This window comes from Callospermophilus lateralis, unplaced genomic scaffold (assembly GCF_048772815.1).
Source record: "Callospermophilus lateralis isolate mCalLat2 unplaced genomic scaffold, mCalLat2.hap1 Scaffold_578, whole genome shotgun sequence".
Taxonomy (NCBI): Eukaryota; Metazoa; Chordata; class Mammalia; order Rodentia; family Sciuridae; genus Callospermophilus; species Callospermophilus lateralis.
In genome coordinates this window covers 355,662-369,861 of record NW_027514514.1, presented here as the reverse complement: position 1 = coordinate 369,861, position 14,200 = coordinate 355,662, and the positions used below count along the sequence as shown (strand labels likewise).

Sequence of the window (14,200 nt, the reverse complement as noted above, 5' to 3'; positions counted from 1 at the left end):
GGAGGGATAAGAGGGAGAAAGGGAATGCTATCTAGTTTGACTGAACATGACTGAAATTCACAAAGATAATTGACAACTTTCCCTTTGTAGTGCCCAGCCTGGGTGGTAAATCAGTTACTTTAAATCATCCCACATGGTGAAGTTTATCCATTTATAACGTATTAAAATCTGGGAAATCTGAAGCTACAGAATATTAACAGCAGGTCAACAGAGAATCACATCTGAAATTCAAAATAAACAATAAAAAAAAACTAGTCAATCTTAGGCTCGTTAAGTGCATTTTTATTGATTGTATTTTCTTTCTTCAGCGTGAATCCAAAGGACAAAAACTGGCCCTGTGGCTTTTACTCTTTCATTATCCCAAACAAGAAAGGAAAGATGGTGTGGAGAACAGAAACATAAAATAGCTGTTTCTGCAAAAATGATCATCTTCCTCATAGCTTCATAATTTACTCCCAGTCCATAAGGCCCTCAGTTCCTGTAATTGCAATGATGGATGACTCTGCTTCAGCTACATCGGGCAAAGATGCTGCAGGATGTACAATAGAACAAACGAACCAGCAGGACGAAATGGCAAGCGGGCGTGCCAAGGGAATTCTCCTCAGTGGAAGAGTAGATAGTCAGTCCCCAGAATTATGTAAAATGTGGCTTGTAAATATTGCTCCCATTGTGGACACACGCATGTGTAACTTGACAGAAAGGGGCAACACTGGCATAGGATAATGCAAAATATTTTCCACTTCAGTGCCCATATTTTTCACATGACCAGATTTTGCATTAAACAGAGCTCTAACTCAATGCCCAGTGAATTGTTGAGGATGTAAATATATGTATTTAAACACAGAGGGAAACCATTTATAGTTTCATCAATGAAATTTGGTTTACTCTGAAGCTTGTAATTCAGTACTAAGGTAATGCTAAATTGTTGGTAATACTTGATTAAAATCATATTTAAAGATTACCCTGAATCTCTCTATAAGTCAATATTAAATTTGGACTGACTCAATTAGCAAGTGCAACAATACCCTGTATATTTGATCTCTTCTGCTCATTCTGCCATCCATTAACAAAAGGAGCCTTGGATTACAAGGCAGACATACTTATTCCTACACCTGTCTTGTGCAAATTGTATAGGGAAGAAAAATTCTAAATAACCATACTTTACACTGTCTCATGTAATCTAATAGATATAGACCCTATACTGAAGACTAAACGCTTATAATCCTAACAGGACCTTAGTAATTTAGACCTTGAATCAGCAGTGAATTAGAGTGCTCATTTGCAATTACTTTGAGTTACTATTATCTGGCCAGATCCACTCCTTGGCCAGTTCTTAGGAACAATTTACAGATCCATTTTGCCAGATATGTCTTTATCTTCTTTCTCAAATAAAAACTTCTGTTTCACAGGGGTCCTATTTTTTGGGTGTGTATAGTTTATCTGTTTTGAATTTTTTTAATTTTATTTTTAGTTTTTTTGTAGGAAAGAAATGTGCTATTTCCCTATCATATCAACAGAGTAGAGTTGAAAAATAAAGTAAATAGAGTAGAAAAATAAAGTGAAAACTCTCAAGTAAAAATAAATAGAGTAGAAAAATAAAGTAAAAAAATCTTAAGAAGTACCCTAATATTACCCACCCTTATAGAGTTCTGTCAGATTTAATTCATATAGACAAGAAATAGACTGTTGCCTGTGTGTACGTGTTTGGGATGGGGAGGGGGGAACCATAATCTTAAGATTGGCTCTCCGGACAGATGCAGTGACCTGTATTCATTCATTCAGTAAAAAATGAATGAAACCAAGATGTGAGTTCCATCTTTTTCATATTGAAGCAGTTTCATTCAATGTTTTTGACTATTTTTATCTTTTGTGGGTTTTTAATTTTTTGGCTCAGGAAAGGAAAGGAGAAACTAAAAAAGGGATGATTATCATGAAATAATATTTTGTGCAGTTTTTATTTTTCAGGAAAGTGATTGGAAATTATACTTCGGCTTGGAAATGAAGATAGGACTTTACTGTAGTTTCTCTGTACACACGATATGCATTAATTTTGCATCACTCATTGCACTTTATGCAATGTTCTTATTTCATAAGGGGTTCTATGGAAAAAGAATTTGGAGAAACAGTGAAACAAAGTTAATTGGATAGTTTTACTATATAACTTACCAGAATGTTTCATATGGGCATACGAAGTGTGCACATCATGAAGAGATATTTCATAAGTTTCACTCAGGTATATTTAAGTTGGAAATTTTTGTTTTCACTTTTACAGCCTATTCATATCCTGAGAAACATGCCTTGTGCAAACTATATTTTGAAAAAGTCTACCTAAATGTTGCATGAATAAGCAAGAATCGTTGATCTTAAATTTTATTTATCATTGCCAGTATTTTGATAAAGTGGATTGCTATAATACATGCAAATTTCTCTTTGTGCATTCTACTTTCTTTATCTTCTGCTGCTTTGTAGAGTTAGAATATTATGTGAGTTATCTCTTGCTTTATTGAAAAAACTTCCAAATAGGTTGATGACCATTTTTGACATGCTGAAGCATTGGCTGTGCTTTGGAAACTAGAACACTATATTGTTTTTTAACCACTATGTAAGTGGTTAGAAAACATCCCATACCCATGCAAAATCACATGTAATCTGGTGCTCTTATTTATACTGGTTGTTTTTAAAATATACTTTTTTCATTTGACATTCAGGAACTCAAGTTCAGTGAAGGAAGATGGCATATTACAATGGAAATAGCATTAGACTGAGGTTTAAGGAATGAGAGTTTAATTAATATTGGCAGTACAACTCCTGGCAGTTCATTTTATGGGCCTCAGTTTCTTATATAAAAGATGACGACTGTATGATTTATATATTCTGAGTGTAAGATGTGAAATCAAAACTTAATAAGGATTAAGAATAATTATTTCTTTATACATATATGAGCCATTCTTATTGCAAATAAAAATCATGAAACAAAAAATTAGCATTTCTATATTTTCTCAACATTTATCTAAAACATAAATATTAACATTTGAAATAGACTAGATGTTTATTAAGTGAGACTTCATATAATAAGGAAACATTTCTTCCCTACCTTCAGACTCAAATTATTTCTGGTTAAAATATTATTTTTAAATACAAATTGGGCAAGGAGACCAGAGAATCTTGTTTTAGTGTGTGTTCATCTATAGAAATTTTTCTCTATCAAAATAGTCTTTAGATTAATAGATTCAGAATTCAGTTGCATATCTTTCAACACATCAATCTAGGAGCACAATGCTTTTTAGTGTGTTTTTGTTTAAAGAAGAATGTGTACCTACTTGTTAGAAATCTTGGCACCTTCCCTCCTCTGTATGTAGAAGATATAATAGCTTGACATTAAAAGAACTTAGCTTCGACAAAATATACCCATTAATTGTCACAGCTAAATTCTTCTTGGCAAAGAAAAAAGGGTACAAAAAAGAAAAGTGCGAGTTCATGAGAAGAACACAAATTAAGCCTTTTAAAATTCCTTTGGTTTAAATGCCTATGTTTTATCCATTGTTCAGTAAAAGACATTCATTACGTTTTTTTTTCTTATGATTCATTGCTAGCATTTTTATTTTAAAGATGTGTCAATTGTACCCTTTTAACATAAATGCAAAGTGCTTTATACCATTAAAATATTTTAAGGAAAAACATGATCTTGAATTTTTTAAAGACATACTTCAAAATTTGTGCTTAAAAATATACTGTGGCAGAAAAGATTAAAATGTTTGCAATTCATCTGTCTTGTGAGAGGTTTAGAGCAAATCTAAACATAAAAATGTTTCATCTTGAAATGGGCAGAAAAAACTTTACTTTTTTTGTAAACATAAATATCTTTTATTTTGAAAAAGAAGGAATCGTTTTACTTTCTTTGTTGGGCCACTCTATGTGGGTCTGTTTAGTTTCTTGTTTATCATTTCACTTTGACATTATGGTGGCACAATTACCCGGATTAGAGGCTACTGTAAGCTTGTTGAGGATGATAGGTATTCAGTTATGGCTTTAGGGCAAGCAGATGGACTCCCCAGAGCCCAGAGACACTGAGTCTTGTTCTACCTGCAGGCTCCAAAGTAGGTGTGCACTGCTGATGGGGTTGCTCCAAGTGGAAAGTACACAGGTGATGCTAATTAAGGAAGCTCAGGGACTAGGAAGGAGCTCTCAGTTTATTGCTGATGGTGGAGTGCCAAAGGTTAGTGAAAAGCAGTATTGTCTGCTGGCCCAGGGAAGATAAGAACACAAAGGGCACAGGAAAGGATTTGAATACAGGCACTTATCAGTGTGCCTTTTAAACTACATAATGCTGCAAATAATGGAGTGCTTTTAGCAGTAAAACTGGGAGTCCTTTTATGAATGTACTAATTTATTAACATCAATTTGTGTTACCATTTAAGTAGTTAGTTTCATTTTTTCCTGACTTGAAGAGAAAACATCAAGAAAACCTTACACCAACCTCAAATAAGCTATGATTAAATTAAAAATCAGCTATATCACACACTTATAGTTTCATATGGCATAATTTTATACCCACCTTGGCAACAATTCTTTCAATTCAATTGGCTATGTGTTAAATATATTTTCCTGTTATTTGGAAAATATGTTTTAGAGACATGAATACTACATTCCACAGAACAATGTAATTGCTTTTTTTATGTCATGATCAAATGGCTAATTTTAATAATTATAAACCTGAATTCATGATAAACTTGTAGATAATTGTGAACTTTACATATGCTACTTTGTATTAACTGTATTAGATTTGCTTTAAATTAATATCAAACTATAAATTATCAAAAGAACAATGTTTAAAATTAGAAGCATATCACTTGAATATTCCAGACTTCAGCATGGTTTTCCATAAAGTAACTTATTGAAGGTAAACAGGTCATAGATCACCTCAAGTGTAGGCATTCTATAATTGGTCATTATGAAATTTAATTAGTGTCAGGTTTGTTTTTGTTATCTTTTGTTACTCAACTATCTATCCCAATATTTAATGGCTTAAATCCAGAACAGTTTTATTTGCCTAAGATTTTATAGGTCAGGAAATAAGGGGTAGGTGTGCTTGACTGGGTATTTCCTCTGTTCCTTGTGGTATTTTCTGGGATTGAGCATTTGGCTGTATTCATCTGGGTTATCAGCTAGTGATCAGGGTCAGTTGGAGTGCACAGCTAGCTGATGAATGGAATCCATTCACATATGTGGTGTCTCAGCTTGAATGGCTGGAACACCAGGGGGATGGCTGGCTGGACCTCTACCCATCTCCATGTTCTTTATCCAGTAGGATAGGTGAGGACTCAGAGAAGTTAAAAGCTGAATATAAGACCTGTGTCTAGAATTACAAGGTGGGCCTGGGGATGTGGCTCAAGCAGTAGCACGCTCGCCTGCCATGCGTGCGGCCCGGGTTCAATCCTCAGCACCACATACAAACAGAGATGTTGTGTTCACCAAATACTAAAAAATAAATATTAAAATTCTCTCTCTCTCTCTCTCCCTCTCTCACTCTCTCTTTAAAAAAAAGAAAAAGAATTACAAGGTGTCATTCCCATCACATTCTATCGGCCAAAGACAGTAAGCCTAGATTCAAATGGAGGGAAAAATAGATTTCAAAGCAGTATGAGATAATGGAATGGCAGATATTATTATATCTTCTTCCCAAATGCATCTGAATCATTTTAATGTCTTTCACGTTGCAACCAGAATTTGCCCCCTATTTATGGAACTATCTACCTAAATAAAACAGAGGTGACTCTAAAATACAAATATTTATTTGGAAATGGCAGAGTATTGCAAGGGGACTATGCCTGTTGTAGGAAATAATGGGCCTATTCAAAGACACTGATGCCAGGGGAAGTTTTTAAAGACAAAAATGAAGAGGATTACCTCATATATTTCAAAACAATAATCCTTAGTCACAAGGGTTAATAACAAGTGTGGCACCAATCCAAGTTTGAACAGACGGTTGCTGGGCAGATGACCTTGTGGAAGTACTTTTTGCATGAGTTTTTTGGTGGCCTCTGTGCAAGTTAATGGTTCTAGCAGAGCCTTTTGTGATAGTTCTTATCAGGCAACAATTCATAACCCTTCCTTCATAAACTCCTGGCTGTGTTTGCTTTTTTAGAATTCACCTACAAGCTAAAAATGATTCGTTCTCATGAGGAATGGGGTTCAGGTTGAACTCTGCCCCAACATCCTTCCCTAAGCAACACCCAAACCTACCTGGACACCAAAGGCAGGAAAAGTCAAACATCCCACACCCTATTTTTAAGGTCTCATTAGACTGTAAACACAAGCTCTACCTTTGGTCTTTTATGAACTAATCACTTTTAAAGAGATTCAAAGCCAGGGTCAGGAAAGGGATAGTAGAAAGACTAAAAATCATCTTGAGCCTCAGAAAAGATAGAAAAAGAACACAAAAACTTTGTTGTTGTGTTGATGTCTCAACTAAACATACATTTGTAATTGTATTCAAAAAAGGAAGTTAAATGGTAATCTATTTTAATAGATGCAAATATTTAACAGCAAATACTTAACCCTCCTACAATTAAGATTCATTAACTTTAAGCCTAACATTCAAAGTGGAAACATTCTTAAACCCCACATATGATCCCTAATAGTCATATTTAAAGTCAAAGACTAAACTTAAACCTGAACTGAAATTAGCTTGGAAATTGCTTAGCTCACCCCACTACTATTAAATGTTTAACAAGGCAAACTGCTAGTCCATTCAAAATATTAATAGATTCTGATTGCTATGGTTTCATTGTTTGTGCCCCTCCCAAAACTCATGTGTTAAAATTTAATCACCAAAGTGATAGTATTAAGGGGTAGGGCCCTTTGGGAAGTGATTAAACACAAGGGCAGAGTACTTATAATAGGATTAGAAATCTTATAAAAGGGTTGGAAGAACTAGCCCAGACCCTTTTACCCTTCCACCCAAGTAGAACACAGCATTCAAAACACCATCTTGGAAACAGAGACCTAACCCTCACCAAAAATCAAAACCTACCAAGAACTGTGAAAAATAAAGTTCTATTATTTTCAAGTTACCCAGTCTCCAGGATTTTGTTTTAGCAGCATAAACACATTAAGACAGTGACCAGGCTTCAAGGATAGATGCCCGTTTGAAAGAATAAAGGATGTATTGAGACACAAACATTTAAGATGATGCACATCCACTTAAGATGGTAAATTAACAGGTCTTTTCTAAACCTTGATAACTTCAATTTTCTGCCACACATTGTTTTTCCTTACTGGGATCTTAAGTATGGAAGAAAACTGAACCAAAACTACTTATTAAATAATAACTTCTGGGGCTGGGGATGTGGCTCAAGTGGTAGCGCACTCGCCTGGCATGCGAGCAGCCCGGGTTGGATTCTCAGCACCATTTACAAACAAAAATGTTGTGTCCGCCGATAACTAAAAAATAAATATTTTAAAAAAAGAAAGAAAGACAAGGTCTTGGCTGCTCTTTAAAAAAATAAATAAATAAATAAATAAATAAATAAATAAATAAATAATAACTTCCTTGAGAGAAAAGCTGTGGTGTTACAGCTATTTGGTCACAATCTGACTATTTGGTCACAATCTGACTTGGTGTTAGCATTCCAAAATAAATAATGTGTGCCTGTATTGGTAACAGTAGGGAAGAAGAATCTAAAGTTTCTTCTGGTCCCATCCAGTGATTTACATATCATAACTATGAGTGACCGAAAAGAAATATTAGTTTTCTGTTAACTTGTCATGATTAGCCCACATCATGATTATCAGTCCATTTGGGTAGAAGGTGATTTGTTCTAGGGATTCAGTTAGCTTTTTTAGAATCCTTCTTCGTGAATTTTAAAAAAGATATTTTCATTATAGGCCTGTTAAGACTTTCAAGGAGGGGCTGGGGATGTGGCTCAAGCGGTAGCACGCTCGACTGGCATGCTTGTGGCCCAGGTTTGATCCTCAGCACCACATACAAACAAAGATGTTGTGTCTGCCAAAAGCTAATAAATAAATATTAAAATTCTCTAAAAAAAAAAAAAGACTTTCAAGGATATGCCAAAATCTGTATGAATCATTTCAGTAGGTGATTTTGGGAGACTTCTGATGAGTAAATTTGGGAATGGTAAGGTATCTATGTGGTCTAGTTAGCTCCCTTACTCTACTGTTTATGAACAACATGATACTTGGCTAGTTCCTATAAAGTGACCTGACAGGAAACTATTTCTTTGAGGTTTGATGAAAAAAGATCTCTGAGAGCCATTTTATATTTTCTTCTGGTTTTGAGAACCTGTAATTGCCAAGTTTATATATACATATGCATATATATGTACTTTTTATTGTTCTGAAGATTGAACCCAGGGCCTAACTGGCTACAAACCCAGCCCAATTACCAATTTTTGTTAAAAGTGGTGAAAAGGGAATTTAAACAACTCAATTTAAAATTAAAACCCCAGGCCCCAAAATTAATCCAATTAATAAATGAGTTAAGCAGATACTTCTCAAAAGAATTAAACCAGATACTTCTCAAAAGAAGCATACAAATGACCAACAAATATATGGAAAAAAATGCTTAGCATCTTTAGCAATTAGGGAAATGCAAATCAAAACACAACAATACAGCTGTGATTTGGGAGGTTGAAGTAGGAGGATCAAGTGCAAGGCCACCTCAGCAATTTAGTGAAGCTCTAAGCAACTTAGAGAGATCCTGTCTCAAAAAAACAAAAAGGATTGGTGAGGTAGCTCAGTCTTGGAGCCCACCTGGGTTTAATTACCCCCCCACACACACACCCAAAAAAAAAGGAAAGAAAATACAAGTAATAATACAAGCTGGAGAGGATGGGAGGAAAAAGTAACACTTTTAAACTTTTGGTGGGATTGTAAATTAGCACAACCACTATGGAAATCAGCATGGAGAAACCATCATATGACCCTGCTAGACCACTCCTATTTATCTTAAAGAATTAAAGTTCGAAAACTGTACTGATACACGCATGCTCATGTTTATAGAAGCACCATTCACAATAACCAAACTATGGAACCGTAGCCTAGGTGTCTCTCAGTGGATGAATAGATACAGAAAATGTGGTGTAAACATAATGGGAGTTTTATTCAGGTTTTTTTCAGTGATAAAGCGGAATGAAATTGTGTCATTTTTGGGAAAATGGATGGAACTTGAGAACACTATATTAAGCAAAGTAAGCCAAACTCAGAAGGTTAGAGGGTCAGTATGTTTTCACTCATGTGGAAGCTAGAGAGGAGAAAGGAAAAGAAAGGTTGGGGGAAGGGGTCTCATGAAAATGGAAGGGAGATCAGTAGAGTAAAATAAAGGGACCAGTGAGAGGGAGGAGAAGGTTAAGAGGAGATCCTGGGGAATGATATATGAACATATGTGTTAGCAATGAATCCTACCATTATGTACCATTCCTTTTCTTTTTTTGTACTGGGGATTGAACTCAGGGGCACTCAACCACTGTGTCCATTCCCACAAGTATTTTTGTATTTTATTTAGAGACAGGGTCTGTCTCACTGATTAATTAGTGCCTTGCTGTCGCTGAGGCTGGCTTTGAACTCGCAATTGTCCTTTCTCAGCTCCCAAGCAGCTGGGATTATAGCTGTGTGCCACTGTGCCTGGCCTACCTTTCCATTCTTGTGGTTGTACATGATTTGGAGTTACATTGGTCGTGTATACATATATGAAAACAGGAAAGTGTTAAATAATATAGTTCTTGTAGTTTTTATTTTGAAAGTTAAAACTATATTTTAAAGTTTTAAAAATGAAGGAAATTAAATCTCAGCAGGGAATTTATTTAGAACCGCTTGTAATCTATGATTTCTTATTACTTTATGGACTGAAAATATTGTTTTTCTGTAAGAAAAATGGTTTATTATTGGGCTGGGGTTGCTGGCTTGCCTAGCATGTTCGAGGCTCTGGGTTCAATCCTCAGCACCACATAAAAATAAACAAAATTAAAGTATTGTGTACAACTATTAAAAAAATTAAAAAATGACACTTTTTGTTTTTGGGTGTACAGGGAATTGAACCCAAGGGCACTTCACCAATGATATACCCCCCCAACCATTATTATTTTTTGAGATTGAATTCTTGCTAAATTGCTTATGGCCTCACTGAGTTGCTGAGGCTGTCCTTGAACTTGTGATCCTCCTGTCTCAGCCTCCCCAGTTGCTGTAATTACAGGCATATTGCGTCACCATGCCTGGCTAAAATTTTTTAAAAATCTTTTTTCTGTATTGCCATGAATGAATCCCACAGCTTCATTCATGCTAGGGAAGCCCACTACCGCTGAGCAGCATTCCCAGCCTTTAATCACTTTATTGATTAGGTTACATGATATTTTCCTTTTAGATTAAGTGTTGAGTTAGAAAATTTCAAAATGTTTGTAAATGGAGATCTTATTATTTGACTTCTTAGTTTGAAAATCATTTCCCCTAATTTTTACTTATTAGAGCCTTTTTATAATGGTTTCTTATCTTTCTTTCTTAATGGCTTTCCCATCCTTATTTAAAACACATGACCCAATGAGGCCAGACTTTGCCAAGGCTCTCTTGGTTTCCCCATGATAGTGAGCATTCAAATAATGTGCAGTTCTTGTGTTGTGGTTTTTTTAACACTGGGGATTGAACTCTGGCACTCATCCACTGAGCTACATCCCCAGCCCTAGTTTGTATCTTATTTAGAGACAGAGTCTCACTAAGTTGCTTAGGACCTCTAGTTGATGAGGCTGGCTTTGTGGTCCTCCTGCCTTAGCCTCCTGAGCCTCTGGGATTACAGGCACAAGCCACCACACCATGCAGTTCTTTTTTTTTTTTTTTTTTATTGGAGTACACCTTTGTTACTGAAAATGAAAGTCCCAAAAGGAATGGCATTTATCTTTTTTCCTCTAATTTGCAACTGAAATAGGAGGCAAACATTTCAGTAGATATTTTAAAATGAAAAAAAAAATGATTTTTGCAATCTTTAATTATAAATTTTAATTGATGTGTCATTATAAAATATAATTGAAGGGACTCTTGATGCGTCACTTTTAGTATTCATTTTATTTGAGGCTACAGGCTAAAATAAGCATAAATTACTTATAGAAATATAAAGATATACTTTAATTTTTATAAGTTTTTCAGGCTTATCAGGACATGAAATTTCTATATCATGTGTTTATGTTTAGGGATTAGAAGGCTTATTATCTATCTGATCAGTCAGGGAATAATTTATATCACCTTCAAATCCTTTTGGATGGTATGATAAAACTAAATATTTGATCACTTGTTCGTATATGTGATACAGGGATAGAACCCAGGGACGTTCAACCATTGAGCCACCTCCCCAGCCCTATTTTGTATTTATTTAGAGACAAGGTCTCACTGAGTTGCTGAGTCTGTCCTCAAACTTGCCATCCTTCTGCCTCAGCCTACTGAGCTTTTGGGATTATAGGTGTGTGCCACTGCACCTGGCAGACTTTCATCTTTAAAAAGATGGACACAGCACCTTTATTTTGTTTATTTAGTTTTAAGTGGTGCCTGAGATTCATCCCAGGGTCTCACACATGCTAGGCAAGCGCTCTACCACTAAGCTAGAACCCCAGCCCCTAGACTTTCATCTTTTTTGACTAGTATGGAGTATTTTTAACTTTCATCTTTAAAAAGATGGACACAACACCTTTATTTTATTTAGTTTTAAGTGGTGCCTGGGATTCATCCCAGGGTCTCACACATGCTAGGCAAGCACTCTACCACTAAGCTAGAATTCCAGCCACTAGACTTTTATATTTTTGACTAGTAATGGAGTATTTTTATTTTTTTATTATTTTAAAAAGAGAGAGAGAATTTTTAATATTTATTTTTTTAGTTTTTGGCGGACACAACATCTTTATATGTGGTGCTGAAGATCAAACCCAGGCCGCACGCATGCCAGGCGACCGTGCTACCGCTTGAACCACATCCCCAGCCCTAGTATGGAGTATTTTTAACTTGAATATAACTACCATTTAAATATTAGCCATAGTCTTTATTTATTTATTTATTTGGTACCGGGGATTGAACTCAGGGGCACTTGGCCACTTAATCATATTCCCAGCCCTATTTTGTATTCTATTTAGAGGCAGAGTCTCAACTGTTGCTTAGCGCCTCACTGTTGCTGGGGCTGTCTTTGAACTTGTGATCCTCCTGTCTCAGCCTCCTGAGCTGCTGGGATGTCATAGTCTTTATTGAGAAGGCAGTGTGACTGAAATGGCATTAAACATTGTATTCTTAAACAACTAACCCTCACGTGTTAGAACTTGCAGGTGGGCATTTCAACTGAAGTCTTTTATATCACTAAAACAAAACTAAACTTCTATTTTTTGTTACCCCCCACCCCCATCCCTGGTACCACTGGGGATTGAATGCCAGTGTGCTCTACCACTGAGCTTCATCCCCAGTTTCTTGACAGTCTCATTAAATTGCCCTGTTGTTATCCTGGAACTTAATCCTCCTGCCTCAGCCTCCTGAGTTGCTCTGTCATGCCTGGCTTGTTTTATTTTTAAACAAAAAACTATAGTGATAAATTCCTGCAGTATAGGTTCGAAAGGTGAAAAAGCCTTTCTTCCTTCTTCCTGTTATGGTAGTCTTTAAAGTACATAAAACTGTGAACACAATTTTTCATGTTTTGTTTTTGTTTACTCATTGAATCTTAGCTATTTTCAATGTTGAATGTCTAGATATTTTATTTATTACCGCTGATTAGTTTTATTATTTACAGATGTACCAACATTTGTTTAACTTACTCCTCACTGATACATATTAGGGCTTTGTTGTCATTTATTTTTGTTTTGTTTACTGAGGACTGAAAGTAGGGGCTGTCTACTGCTGAGCTATGTCCCCAGTGCTTTCTGTTTATTTTGCTCAAGCTGGCTTTGAACTAGTTATTCCTCTAACTCACCCTCCCAATTAGCTGGGATCACAGCTGTGTGTACCACCAAGACCATCTTAGTGTATTTGGGTGTGTTTTTTTTTAAATAATTTTTAATTTATATGTTTATTTTTAGTTGTTGATGGACCTTTATTTTACTCATTTATATGTGGTACTGCAAATTGAACCCAGTACCTCACACATGCTAGTTAAGTATGCTACCACTGAGTTACAATCCCGGCCCACATATTTGGTTTTAAGTTGAAACAATTCTACAGTGAATTTCCTGTGTCTACATCTTGTTATTGTGAATACTAATGCATATTTGTAAATTGCTGTCAGGGAATTTCTGGGTCAGAGGGCATATGCCTTAATAAGCTTCCTAAATATCTTACCATTAAGAGTGCACAGTTTGTCACAAATTTCTAATATCGATGGTATGTGTATTTTTAGTCTTTGCTAAGTAAGATAGGTAGAAACAATATAAGCTTTGATTATTTCTTATTTGGAATTAATTTGGACACTAATCTTGGGATGATTGGTCATTTTCCATTTCTTTTTAAAAATTTGGTTCGGGGGATTAAACCTAGGGCCTTGTGCATGCTAAGCATGCTCTCTCACTACTGAGCTACACCCTAGTTTTCCCCCCAATTTTTTCTTATTGATCAGAGATTCTTTATAAATCTGGCACTTGCAAATGCTGTATGTTATTCATTGTTATTTTAATATCCTAATATTTCTTCCTAACATAATACTGCAGTTAATTTCACACATGAAATTTGTTCACTCTGGTTGAATTATTCTCTTAGGATAAATTTCTGTGTATGAAATTCGGTTAAAGGATATGAACTTCCTTGAATTATATCTTTTCAATATTTTATTTTTCTATTTCAAAGCCTCTTTTTCTTTTTTTCCCTGATCTCCTTGATCTACTTTATTGATTTCCCTGTTCCTATAGTTATGATTATGATTGTTTTGGTTGAATACATTTACATTGTTGTGCAACTATCACTGCTATCCATCTCTGGACTTTTTCATTATTATTCCAAATGAAATTCATTAAAAAGCATTTCTAAAATATTTTAGCTCTTACCTTATTGTAGATTTTTGTTTGTATTTAGCTCCACATAGGTAAATTTATATGTTTTTCTTCTTGCTTGATTCTTTCCTCATGATCTCAGTTCTCCCAGTATAGAAGGATTCTCTAGAGATCAGGTATCTATATGAATAGACATATTAAGGATAGTGAAAATTGGTTTTGGATGTCAGTTTCTCCTTCCCCCT

At 35.3% G+C, this 14,200-nt stretch overlaps 1 pseudogene; it reads left to right on the top strand.

Annotated features, from left to right (window-relative positions):
* Nucleotides 1–492: 492 nt before the first annotated feature.
* LOC143386855 (lysine-specific demethylase 5B-like) overlaps nt 493–14,200 on the top strand; it is a 59,123-nt pseudogene continuing 45,415 nt past the window's right edge.